Below are 14782 nucleotides of genomic sequence, written 5' to 3' on the forward strand. Positions count from 1 at the left end.
CACTACATTGCCCAATGGATGTGCCTCCACTTTGTTTTGGAAAGAACACCATTTGGCATGAGAGATGAGTTGTTTCCTGACCTATTCACATTTTCACATCCAGGTGCCAGCAGATGGCAAAAAATTGTGCTTTTAATCTCTCGGAGTGACCTGGATTTGAATTTCTGACCCAGAGATTAAAATCTATTTCAGTATCAGTGTCATAAGCCAATGGGAGAGATGAGTTTCAGCACAACTGAAATATCAGGCCCAAGGTATATCAAATTGGTCACTCAAAAACTGAGGCCCCCAAAATCAGTGGCCACTTTTGAAAACTTGGGTTTTAGTGTCTTCTCTATAGTACTTACCCAGAGCACCCAAGAGCCCTGATGTTACCAGCAAAGCCAAACAGAGGATTCCAAAGATTACAACAAAGAGCCTCCACAGAGGAGAAGGAGAATCTAATAAAGAGAGCAAGAATAAAGACAGACAAACTGAGTCCCTCTCCTGAGACCCTGGGGTCAGACTGGGGCTTGTCCAGACTGCAGCAGATTCTCAAAACCAGAACCCACCCAACAATTCCTTTAGAATATCAGACCAATAGGCCATCTAGTCCACTGTCTTGTCTTCAAGAGTGGCCTATATCAGTTCTTCAGAGGGCAGTGTAAGTTCCCAATAATGGACAACTATGGAATAGCCTGCCCATACAGGAAGTTTCTTCCTAACCCCCAGCAGCTGGCTTATGCTGTGAGGCATTGAGGTGGATGTGAAATACAGCAACTTGCAAATTAAGAGCTTCTTTTGATTAGATGCTCAATAATTCTGACAACCAGTGAGTGGTTGGAAAAACAGACTTCCTTTTTGGCTGGTAAGTCCGTGAACTCTCCACATCTGCATTATTTCCTGCATTTGGATCCCACGTCTCCTAGTAACATGAGATTAGCAAGCACAATAGAAAGCAAACATAGAACTTTCTAACTCGTGAAATACCCCATTAGAAACAATTGACAGATAGTCGATGAAGAACTTTGACTATGGTCAGTATGGCCAGACCACAACATAGGGCCCCCATGTAGCTCCAACTTCCCACCCCCATGTGTCACTGCCCATCTGGAGTAGCAGTGGCAGGACAATTCACTCCCTTCTCAGACAGACAGGTCACCAGCAGAAGCCCCCTTCTCTTTGGAATAGTAAAACGTGACTGGAGAGGCAGTTCCCAGTGTTCACCCCAGCAGCTAGGGTGCATCTGCTTAGATGGGCTGTCGAGCCATGCTTCACTCATTCTTTTCTGGCACATGTAGACTCTATGGCTGGGGTAGGGTTGGAGTGCAGTGGGCCTTGAAGTTTACACCTGGTTATGATGAACACGGCAGCCCACACTTCTCAAACCAATTGTTTCGAGCTCTTTGCAGATTCAGGCAGGTGTAAGTGCATTGGTTACGGCCAATTCAAATTTTTAAACCTTTTTCTTTTTTCACAAACAGGAGGGCTAGAATTTTTTTTAATTAAAGCTGGGATTCTAATGTAATCACATGACTCCAGAAGATGGGGTCCTAGGCATAGGCCTATAGAGCCTATTAATGTGGTCTTAAGTAAAACGCCAGCATGTATAGAGTCAATAGGTTGTAATGCAAGGTACCTTTGTTCTTGGTGATCTCAGCTCTTTGTCTGCATTGCTGTTGAGTAGGACTGTGAAATTTCAATTCTGAATAGGTCACCTCCTGCTCACTCATTCTGGGGGGATATAGGATAGAAAATTTAGACTCTTCTTTGGTGGACTGAGGTGTGTGTTTGTGATGGGGTTGAATGAGGAATTGACATGACAGAGCTGTGTATTTCTGTCATAGAAAGCAAACAAATAAATAAATCACAACTTTTTTTATGCCCTAAGAGATTGGTCTATGGGAGCCAGAATCTTGGGATGAATTAAAATTTCATATTGAGCAGGAAGTTCAGTAGGTAATTCTTATCATTTTTATCTGCTTCCAGAAAACTTAGTTAAGCTGAAAAGAAAAGTTGTTCGAACCTCTCAATAGCTAAAGCCAAACAAACCTTAAGAAAACTGAAATAAAGCAACCTGATTCCCTACAACACCCCACCAAAAACACAACTGTAAAGGATGATCGCACTCTCAAAAAATGTGTAAACATGACACTTATTCAACCAATTCATTCTGTTGTGTGTATTTATCTGTGTGTCTTTATTAGCAACAACAAAAAAAAAAGGTTTCATACTTTTTACTCCTGCTCATCCTGCAGACCCTAAACAACTCAGATGAGTTTTTCCTCATGCAACATTGGTCAATAAGCTCAGGCTTTGAGTGAGAGGGCAAGAACCCTGCACCAAAAATGCCTAGCCCATGTTCTCCATAATTCATATCTGAGGACTATCAGCAAAAATTCACTGATTTCAGATGCACATATTTTGTATAGGAATAAAATATTTGTCTTGATTTCATTTTGTTGGGCCCAATCTATATTTCTAAACCTTTTACATGACTTCTCTAGAGCTCAGAACCCCTTTTCTTTTAATATCATTTGAAAATCTTATTAACATGCTAGTTACACTCTGTTCCACATAAATACTGAGAGAACTATCATCGATTTCTTGTAACCATCCCCCACCCAGCCTCATTTAGCTGCATGCTCTGCAGTCAATATACTATATTTGTTAGCTTTTGTTCCTGGTTCCTCGGCAAGCTTTCAGTTCAAGAAACAATGCTGATTTCCAAAGAGTTTTCTGAAATTAATATATGTATCCCATTCCTTTCCTTTCCTGGTTGGTAGTGATCTTGTATATTTGTAATAGAATGACATAGAACACACAGCAATAAACGCAGAAGCAAAATGCTACAGGGATTGCTCAAAATATTATACCCCAAATATTTTTTTCATTTATACTAAGTTTTACCAGAATTAAAAAAATATAAGAGTTATAAATGCATTGAATCCAATTATCACTCATATCATGAACAGGACTGGAGAGGTAAATCACAGCTACACCAATTATGCAGTTTAACAAGGAAGACCCAAAGACCACTTGGTGGCAGTACCTTTGTATATGTCCAGAGGTCTGTCAAGTGGATATCTGGAATAGAACTTTATGAGGTGCACTTGTGTAGTCAGTCCTATATAGATGTCCTCAGGGAAAGAAGAGAGTTGAGAGTCTGTCCTCTGAGAAGATGGTCAATGTGAGCTGAGACAGGGAGAATTCTTTACTCTGCCATGTTCCAGCTGTATCTGCACAGGAAGCTCTCACTGTGCTAATGTGAAGTGCGCTGCCCCTGCACAAGGCGCTTAGAACAAAGGGACTTTCAGTTGTTTGAATAACTAATGAGGCCGATGGTGTTAATTTCAACGCCTGGTTGGAGCCACTGAGATGCTTGAACTTCTGCAGTAAACAACTGTGTCTACCACAGACTTAGCTGGTGTCCAAACACTTTTTTAGAATACAGTTTTACTCCCCCTCAGGATGGGCTCTTTGCCAATCTGTTCTCTAAAACAAGACTTCTATAACATATTGACTGCACAGAAGGAGATAGGGGAACCTCTCTGCTGCTTCATCTTTTGAATTTTCCCTAGACTCTGTCAGAACCTTCCATATCAGAACCTTAAAATAAAACTATAATTGCCATGGGCACACCAGCATTGTCACTAGAAGAACCAGTGGAAGCAGCAAAATCAGAATCAACATCAGAAGAGCATTGAAACTAATGGCTTCAGTATCAGCAGCCTCATAGTCTCTTTTATTCCTTTTACTAGTTACTTTAGTGCCTATGTAAGCGAGGGAATGGTCCCGCTATTGTGGGGAACTTTCCTGGCTTCTGCGCTACCCCGGTGAAGTGGGCTGGCGGAAGGATCTGAGTCCTCGCTCCCACTTCATTTACCCAGAGGCCTGCTTGCCCTGGAGGACTCCCTTTCCACTCTCCTATCTGTCAGAGTTCTCATAACCCCAACAAGGCTGGGCCCAGGATTCCTGGGGGGCTCAACCCCCAGCCCTGCTGCGGTCACCTAGTATAGGGGCTAGGGTGTCCCCACTCCAGGGTACCTTCTCTGCACTGGGCACCTCCCTGACCCACTGATTATTCCATACAATTTAAAGCAAATACAAGTTGTTTAATTAACAATTAATTTTAAAAAAGAATAAGGAAAAATGGGAAAGGTTACAGGAAAACACATGAACCCGCTCCATGGCAGGGAACATTACAAAGAGTGTCTCTGGACATCAAGGCAGTTCACAGTTTGTTCCTTGTAGGTCCCAGGCCTCTGTTGCAGGCCCTGGCTGTGCTGCAGGGATGCTGCGGGTTGGACACTTGCAATGGTGGTGGCCACACACCTCCGGGCTTTGGGTGGTGGGACCTTTCTTCCCAGCATCAGCCCCCCGTCGGGTTAAGTAAGATCCCTCTCCCAGACTGGCCTGCAAGGACTCTTGGCTGGGGGTGTCTTTCTGCACTGGGCCCTTTGCCCAAGGTCCCCCCTTGGCTGGCCCCAGTTGCTCACCACATCTGGCTCTATGGCTGCAGCTCTGCTCCCAACACAGGATCTGCTCTCCCTGGGCTGTGCCTCTGGCTCTGTGACTGCAGCTCTGTTTCCAGCACAGGCTCTGCCCTCCCTGGGCTGTGTCTCTGGCTGTGTGGCTGCAGCTCTGCTCCCAGCACAGGATCTGCTCTTCCTGGGCTGTGTCTCTGGCTCTGTGGCTGCAGCTCTGTTCCCAGCACAGGATCTGCCCTCCCTGGGCTGTGTCTCTGGCTCTGTTACTGCAGCTCTGGCCCCTCTGGATCTGGCATGGCTCTGCTCTCCAGCTCAGCTTTGAGCCCCTGCTTTCTCCTTAGCTCGGCCCCACTCTGTCTGACCAGGCAATTCCAGCTCACACGGAGCACAGGACCCACCCTGGTCTTCTGTCTTCTTGATTAGCCTGCCCGCCCTGTCAATCAGGCTGACCTGGAGCATTGGGCTCTCGCCATTGTTCCTGGGGAGTGTTTCAGGGTCCTGATTTCCCATCGACCTCTCCCCTTTTAGAGCTGAGAACTAGCAACCAAAACACCCCCACTGAATGTTAGTAAGGGGGCAACAGTCCCCTTACACCTAGGTCAAGAGCAGAAACAGGTGCTGGACAAAGAGAGTTTCTGACTTGGGTCAGTGGGCAGATGGTGGGAAATGCTGCTAGAATGTGACATGATGATAAAAGGAAGAACCAGGGGTGAAAGTAACATAGAAAACTTACTGGCACAGGGCCCGGCTCCGGGCTCCTGGAAGGGGTGGGGCCTCTGGCAGAAGGGGTGGGGCTGGGAGTCAGCCTCCCCCAGCCAGTCCTTTTCCATTGCCTGGCCCATGCTGCCTGGGGCTCCAGTGGCTGACAGGGTGGGGCAAAAGGAGCAGCAACGTTTAAAGCGCTGCTGTGGCAGCACTTTAAGGAGGGTCCTTAAAGTGCTGCCACAGAAGCTCTTTTACATTGACTGCATACAGGCCTGTACCGGCGGCCACTTCTTACCAGGTATGCTATACCAGCCTCCAGCAGGAACCCAACCCAGCAACCACACTGCTCTTAAAATGGAGGAATCTTAGAGTTTGGCCTTGTCTACTTTACACAGTTTTGTCAGAAAAAGGCAACTTTTGTTGACAAAACAGAAGAGGTGTACACACTACAATGCTCCTCCCATCAGCTAAACTCTCCTGCTTTGCCAACAAAATAAAACCACTTAGACAAGAGGCATGGTGCTTTTTGCAGCAAAGTTACATCGACAAAGCATCAGTGTAGACACTGCGTTTGTTACATCATCATAACTGGCCTCCAGGAGGAATTTCTCAATGCCCACCATGACCGCTCTGCTCACTGGTTTGAACTCCACTACCTCATTATCTCTAGCTTGCCTGCATATATATATGAATCCTGTGGCACCTTATAGACTAACAGACATTTTGTAGCATGAGCTTTCGTGGGTGAATACCCACTTCTTCAGATGCATGTAGTGGAAATTTCCAGGGGCAGGTATATATATATATATATATATATATATATATATATACCTGCCCCTGGAAATTTCCACTACATGCATCTGAAGAAGTGGGTATTCACCCACGAAAGCTCATGCTACAAAATGTCTGTTAGTCTATAAGGTGCCACAGGATTCTTTGCTAGTTGAGTAAGAGTGTATGTTGTTCATTTAATGCATCAGCACTGCTTTTCTAGTTTGTTCCCTTCAGGCTTCACCCAAAGCCCACTGAAGTCAACAGAAAGAAGCCCACTGACATTAGCTGGCTTGAATCAGAGCCATGCTTACTAATGCACCTGTCAGAAATTGATAAAAGGGCATTAATGCAAAGCAGTGAGATTAAACAGTATTGGAGGGCTAGGTCCACAAAAAGATATAGGACAAGGTTTTTAACACCTAACTGATTTTAGTAGTCTAAATCTCATTTTAAAAGTGATTTAGGGATTTAGGAGCCTAAATACCATAAACTCTTAATGGAATGTAGACTCCTAGGTGCTGAGAGCAGCTATTACTAAATAACTTTATAATCTAGGCCCTAGACACATGGCTACTATTTCAGGCACCTAAGTCTAACATTTAAATCCCATTGAGATCCTCAAAATCCCTGCTCAGTTGCCTCCTAATTTTGTAGGTTCCTAAAGTCCTTTCACGGATGTGATTTAAGCCACACCCCTCTCCTCAGTATTTCCTACTGGTTAGCTCCCCAATCATTGTGTCCGCTTTTGTGGATTCCATTCTTAGGTGCCTAACTGTCTACACACATTGCATAAAGAGCCTGGACATCTAACCTGACGATGTGGATTCCACTAGTTGGCAAGGAACCTTAAAGGTTTAGTGCTGCAACACTGAGAACTGTGGTGTTGTTAGGCTATGTCTACACTATGGAGACGGCCTACACTGACATAAATGGTTTTTCTGTCAGTATGGGAACACCACCTCCCTGAACAAAGTTGGTTATGTTGACAGAATCATTCTTTCATTGATATAGCTACATCTACACTGGTAATTATGTCAACATAGCTATGTCGGTAATGCTTGTGGTTTTTCACGCTCCTGACCAAAGTAGTGATGTTTACCTAAATTTTAAGTGTAGACAAAGCTTAGGGTCTTTAATAGATCTACTCCAGAATCTTTTCCCAATTATTTCTGTTCTACGAAGATTTTAAGGCCAATATTTTCAAATTTGGTTTCCTACATTTGGGCACCTAACCAGGTGGTCTGACTTTCAGTACTGTATGCACAGCTCTTCTTGTCTTTAAGATTTGTATCCAATTTTTGCAGAGCATTTTAAAGACTAAAAGTAGAAGTGATCAAAGTTTGTTCTTTGAAAATTACAAAACCCACTTCAAACAATATATTTTTTATGAAAATTTAATATCATGCAAAATTTCTCATTTCAAAATGAAATTTGTCATTTAAAATTGAATTGAAAACTTTTGGTTTTCATTAGTAATATCCTTACTTCTTCCCTGTCCCTCTTTTCTCCTCTAGAAATGCTGGAGAAGAGGAGAATGGAAACCCTGGGTGATGGGGGGCAATCATGTTTTCATTTCAAAATGAAACTGAATTTTGTTTAAATAAACAAAAACAAAAAATACACACTGCCAAAAAAAATGGGAACATTTAATTTCCTTCAAATTGTTTTTCAGAAGATAATTGTTATTTTGACCAGATCTAATTAACAGATGAGAGAGAGAGACAGAGAGAGAGACTTCTATTTTAGGTTATTTGACTTAGAATTAACATTACTCATTGTTTTCTAAAGTGATTTAACTTTCCTCTACGTGAAAACATAATAAGCAAAGTAGATGTAGTTTTCATTCAATTCTACAAAAGAAGATCAAGTTTTTGTTCCCATTTCCCCATGGCACAGTATATACAGTAACTCTATAAAACTGAAATAAACCATGAAACTAGTCTGAGAACATAGAATCACATAGTGCATCTATCTGAAAGAAAAGAAACAGATTTTTTTTCAGTTTCCACTCTACTGGGTAATCAATATTGATATCACTATTTGTAGCGGGCAATAAAGGCAGTTCAATTGACAATAAACAGGAAAACGTTTAGTGGTAATCTAAAATTGGTGTAACTGTACAGAGTTTGTGCAAAATGGATGCAGAGGTTTCCCAGCCCCCCATTGAAGTGAGATTTTCCATTAAGATAGTGGCTACCAAGTAGGTTTGACTATAGAGACTTCCGTTGCAAAGAGCTGTCGCAACTTAATAAATGTGTTATCTTGCTTGACCCACCCTGCAAAATAATAGCTGCAGTGGAACAGCAGCAGCTCAGTTTCTCACAGACACTAATACACAGCCTCAAGGTGTTCATTGAAAAGCTTAACTAGATCAGCTTAAATGTTACAGTTATCAAGCAACAGCATCTGCAAACCAAACTAGTTAGATGCTTTTACTAAATAATGTGCAATTTTTTAAGTTCATAAGTGAATCTAAGACCTTCTCTGCACACAGACTTGTGCCAGTGTATTTAAAGGGGATGGACTAGATGAAAGTGCACATCAGGGACCCTACCTGCAGCCCCAGGCCCAGCACTAACACAAGTCTGCTGCAGAGCTCTGCATGGGGACACACTCTGCAGCTGAAGATACCTGAGGCCTGGTGCCAGCCCCCAATTTAACATCATTGCCCGGCTGTGCTGCAGCCTTGCAGGAAGGACACTGCTGCTGCTGCTTCGTGTGTTCCTCGAGACCTGCTCCATCACAGAATTAGTAACTGGCCAGGATGTTCTATCACCTGCAGGAAGAGACAATTTGCTGCTGCTGGGGACACATGAGTCCTGGCTGCATCCCCCAACTGATGCTCTTTCTGGATTGCTCTATAGCCCTGCAGGGAGATGAGTCTTGCTAGTTCTGCCAGGGGAAGATCAAGCCCTGGTTCCACCCACTACTGACATCACTGCTGGCCCAAAACAGAGCTCTAGATGGTCTCCTGTTGCTGCAGAGTGACCATGAAGCCTAGCTCTAAATGTAGCATTAATCTCACTGTTAGGTTGGTAAATAGAGCGGCAGGAAGGGAGACATCCATGGCTGCTGCTGCTCTGCTCGTGCTGCTCTCGAGGAACCATGAGGCCTACCCAGGGCTGGCTCCAGGCACCAGCTTATCAAGTAGGCACTTGAGGCGGCAACTCCGGAGTGGGGCAGCACTTTCAAGTATTCGGCAGCAATTCAGCGGAGGGTCCCTCACTCTTGGTTGGAGTGAAGAACCTCCTGCTGAATTGCTGTAGATCGCGATTGCAATCGCGGGGTTTTGTTTTTTGTTTTTTTTTGAGGGGGGTGGGCTGCTTGAGGCGGTAAAACCCCTGGAGCTGGCCCTGGGCCTACCTTAATACCCTACAGCGGGCATCCTAGTCACGCTGCTCTACAGCCCTGAAAGGAGACACACGCTGCTACTTCTCTCATGGCTGGTTTCATCCCTGGAATTGACATAAGTGCTGGTTGCTCGAGTGTCCTGTGAGGAAGAAGGATCAGCTGCTGTCCCACCTTTGGAAGTGATACACTGTAGCTACTGATTTGCTCTCATGGCTGCCCTCTCATTGCAGATACTAATTCTCTCATGCCCTTATTGTGGATACTGAGATGCTGCTACTAGTACTGCCTGTATCTCCCTCCCACATGCCCAGGGCTAGGCAAGAGGAAGGGATAGAGACACTCCACTCTGGGGAAATGCTGTTTGGGCTGCTTGTCACCCCCTCTGTGTCCTCTTGCAACACAGACAAGAAGTCCCTGCTTCACACAAGGACTGTATTATTACAGGAGTGATCTATATCTGTACATATGTAAATAGTCAAGAGCTAATATGCCAGTATATTGCACTCAAGCATATGTTTCAGAGTTCCTAGACTCCATGTAGTACCAATAAACATTTGTTTTTGTACACTGAAGGTGGCTTCCTTTGTGCAGCACTTAACACCTAGGTTTAGCCTGGCCTAAGCAGTCGTGGAATGGAACTGCTTGCTCGCTACACTATATACGCCCTCTTGCCAACCCTACTCATCTATATAAGGTACCTGTATGATCCCTTAATGTATTTAGACTTATAACACCCCTGTGAGGTTAGGAAGAAATTTTACACAGAGCTGGTCAAAAATTTTCCAGCAGAACACATTTCTGTCAGAAAATGAGGATTCAATAGAGTCAAAACTTTCAGTGAGAACATGTTGATTCCATCAAAACTTTTGACAGAAACCCAGCAGGTGGGCAGGTAGCAAGCTGGCCAGCCTGCCTGACTCATTTCCTCCAGCTTTCCCACCCATCTCCCTCCCCAAGCTCTACAGCTCCTTGGCAGCCTGCTTGGCAGGAAGCTTGGGAGACAGGGCTCCTTGGGCTTTCTGAGCTACCTAGCAGGGAGAGTGGGAGCTGGGGCTCCCTTGGCTTTCGGGCTCCCTTGGCTTTCAGGCTCCCTGGCAATCCACCTCACCCCCACCTGGGGAGTTAGGTGGTCAGCTCCCTGGACTGGCTGGATTCCCAGGCTGTTGAATTGCCCATGAAGTTAGCTCTCAAACTCCTTGGGCAGCTGGCTCCCTTCCCACACCGCCTGTCTGCTCAGGCAGCTGGCTCCTGATTCAAGATGATTTTTTTAAAATGACATTTCTCATAGAGGGAAACTCTGTTTCTCAACCAGCTCTACTCTTATGCCATTTTACACATCCTGCAGATTTACATTTTAAAGCCTATGGGCTAAACCATGTGTAACCACAGACTGCCTTGCCTTCATTAAGATTTTACCTCATGTTAGCTAACTCAAGTTAAGGACACACCTTTTTATTTCCCCAGTAAAGACAAGGCCTTGCTCATTTTGCTTTTTTGCTAAAACAGTGCAGGAGCTTCCACCTTCCTCTACGTTGTGTCATACAGAAACAATGAGATTCAGATACCACAATATTGTGAAATATGGAGCCTGCAATTTTATATACAAGTATTGTGTAGCTGGGATAACTACCTCACACTACCCTGCGGGCAAACTTTTCTTTAAAAGGGAATAAAAAGAACCCATGGAAATATAGACCAGTAACCCTAACTGATATCTGCAAAGACACTGGAACAAATTATTAAACAATCAATTTGTAAACACTTGAAGGCTTTTAGGTTTATAAGGAATAGTCAGCATGGATTGATAAAGAACAAATCTTGCCAAACTAACCTAATGTCCTTATCTGACAGAGTTACTGGTCCAGAGGGGAAGCAATAGGTATGATATAACTTGATATTAATAAGCCTTTTGATATAGTCCCACATAATATTCTCAGAAGCAAACTAGGAAAATGTGATCTAGATAATATTACTATAAGATGCATGGGACATACCAGGGTACAATTTAGACCACTGAGGGAATTGTGTCACCCTTCTCCTGCAATCTTGGATGCCTTGCTTTGCTGCAGTAGCTCACCCCTGGGCCAGTCACAAACAGCCATCCAGCATATAAGTCATATCCTGAATTTCTGTGAGTAGCTGCAGCCTGCCAGGTACATTTGAGTTACATTGTGGCTCTCACCAGCCTTGGTTATACTGCAGAATGACCCCAACACGCTCCCAATCCTGGATTTCCCCCCAGAATTGTATGTCTTGTACTCTCCAGACCTCTCCTGGACAGTCCAAATGTATTAAACCCATTACTCCTTTCAGGGAATAATACACCAGTTTATTACCTCAAATAGAGTTTGGACACTGCACTCCAGCTGAGCTTTCAACACTGCTAAGCGGAGTAGAACAATTACCTCTTGTATCTTACAAATGATTCTCCTGTTAATGCACCCCACAATGATATTAACCTTTTTTGCAACCGCAACACATTCTTGACTTAGATTCAATTTGTGATCCAGTACAACCCACAGGTCCTTTTCACCAGTATTATCACCTAGCCAGTAGCTGTACATTGGATTTTTCCTTCCAAAGTGTATTACTTTGCACTTGTCTTAATTGAACTTCATCTTGTTGCTTTCAGATGAATTCCTCAATTTGTCAAGGTCATTTTGAATTTTAATCCTGTCCTTCAAAGTGTTTGCAACCCCTCCCGGTGTGGTGTCATCCACAAATTTCATAAGCATACTTTCCACTCCATGATCCAAGTAATTAATGAAAATATTGAACAGTAACAGATCCAGGACTGACCGCTGTGAGACCTCCACTAGATAGGTCTTCCCAATTTAACAGCAAACCATTAATAACTATTTTTAGAGTATAGTCTCAATCAGTGTGGACCTGTTATCACAGGCTATGTCCCTGTATTCACATCCTGCACACAATTGTAATAATCTTTGTACAGGGTATGCCTTGTGAGGTACCATTTGAAAACTCGTAACTTGGTCAGTGTTGTCATGGTGAAATATATGTAGCAAACCTGTATGTGAAGTTATAAGATTTCCCTGTATGTTGTTATTAGCACATATTCCAAACCCCATAGCCCTGCCAGGCAGAAGTTGGGAAACACGATATATTGCTACATTTATGAAATTATAGAAATTTAGCTTTGGAAGAGACCTCTAGAAGTCATCAAGTCCAGACTCCTGCTCTGAGGCAGGACTAAGGCCTGGTCTACACTACGCATTTAAACCGATTTTAGCAGCGTTAAACCGATTTAACGCTGTACCCGTCCACACTACGAGACTCTTTATATCGATATAAAGGGCTCTGTAAATCAGTTTCTGTACTCCTCCCAATGAGAGGAGTAGCACTAAAATCAGTATTACCATATCGGATTAGGGTTAGTGTGGCTGCAAATCGATGGTATTGGCCTCCGGGCGGTATCCCACAGTGCACTACTGTGACCACTCTGGACAGCAATCTGAACTCAGATGCAGTGGCCAGGTAAACAGGAAAAGCCCCGCAAACTTTTGAATTTCATTTCCTGTTTGCCCAGCGTGGAGCTCTGATCAGCATGAGTGGCCATGCAGTCCCAAATCAAAAAAGGGCTCCAGCATGGACCGTACTGGAGATACTGGATCTGATCGCTGTATGGGGAGACAAATCTGTTCTATCAGAGCTCCGTTACAGAAGACGAAATACCAAAGCATTTGAAAAAAATCTCCAGGCTACACAGTGCTGCGTGACAAGCGTAACGGAAAGCCAAAGAATCAAATGAACGGTCATGGAGGGAGGGAGGGGGGACTGAGGACTCCAGCTATCCCACAGTCCACAGCAGTCTCCGAAAAGTATTTGCTTTCTTGGCTGAGCTCCCAATGCCTGTAGGTTCAAACACATTGTCCGGCATGGTTCAGGGTACAGCTCGTCAGTGTACCCCCTCCTGCCCCCACATGAAAGAAAAGGGAAAAAAATCATTTCTTGATTTTTTTTAATGTCACCCTATGTGTACTGGATGCTGCTGGTAGACGCGATGCTGCGGCAGTAAAGAGCATATCTGCTCCTCTTCTCTCCCCGGTGGCAGATGGTATAATATGCTTGATAGCTGCTGAATACCCCTGGCCGGCCTCAGGTGAGGCCAGCCGTGGGGGGCTCCTGGGTAAAAATAGGAATGATTCCTGGTCATTCCCAGTAGATGGTACAGAATGGCTGGTAACTATCTTCATCATAGCAACTGGGGGCTGAGCTTCAATCAGCCCCCTCCCTTTCATGTGTAAAGAAAAGATTCTGTACTGCCTGGACTGTCATAGCAGCAGGATGCTGGGCTCCTCTCCCCCACTCCACTTAATGTCCTGCCTGGACTTTCATAGCAACTGGAGGCTGCCTCCCCTTCATTTTATCTCATTAACAAGTCACTGTTTCTTATTCCTGCATTCTTTATAACTTCATGACACAAATGGGGGGGACACTGCCACAGTAGCCCAGGAAGGTTGGGGAGGAAGGAAGCAATGGTTGGGGTTGTTGCAGGGGAAACCCCCGTGAATGGCATGCAGCTCATCATTTCTGCAGGATCTGACACAGAGCAGCTGTGCTCTCTGGTTCTCTGATACACTGGTTCTCTAGTACAGTTGCCCCATATTCTAGGCAGGACTGACTCTATTTTTAGATACCATAAAGGAGGGATTGACTCAGGGAGTCATTCCCATTTTTGCTTTTGCACCCCCGGCCGACCTCAGCCAGGGGCACTCATGATAGCAGCAGATGGTACAGAATGACAGATAGCTGTCATTTCATTACCAATTTACAATAGCAGCAGACAGTACAAAACACCTGATAACCATCTCTGCTATCATGCAAAAGCAAATGAATGCTGCTCTGTAGTGCTGCAGTATCGCCTCTGCCAGCGGCATCCGGTACACAACCAGTGACAGTAAAAAAAAGCTGAACGGGCTCCATGGTTGCCATGCTATGGCGTCTGCCAGGGCAATCCAGGGAAAAAGGGAGTGAAATGACTGTCTGCCATTGCTTTCCTGGAGGAAGGAATGACTGACGACATTTACCCAGAACCATCCGCGACAATGATTTTTGCCCCATCAGGCACTGGGATCTCAACCCAGAATTCCAATGGGCGGGGGAGACTGCGGGAACTATGGGATAGCTACGGAATAGCTACCCACAGTGCAACGCTCCGGAAATCAACGCTAGCCTCTGACCATGGACACACACCACCGAATTAATGTGCTTAGTGTGGCCACGTGCACTCAACTTTATACAATCTGTTTTACAAAACCGGTTTATGTAAAATCGGAATACTCCCGTAGTGTAGATGTACCCTAAGTGATAGCAATTTGTACTGCAGTGCTGAAAGTTCAGGATTCGGGTGCTGCTCATGATGTGGCAATTATATGTAATAGAACTTATTTTTTCCATTCTGAAAAAATAAATTACATTTAAAAAATTGATAAAAGAATCTTTGCATTACAGACTAAAGCGCT

This window comes from Gopherus flavomarginatus, chromosome 1 (assembly GCF_025201925.1).
Source record: "Gopherus flavomarginatus isolate rGopFla2 chromosome 1, rGopFla2.mat.asm, whole genome shotgun sequence".
Classification (NCBI taxonomy): Eukaryota; Metazoa; Chordata; order Testudines; family Testudinidae; genus Gopherus; species Gopherus flavomarginatus.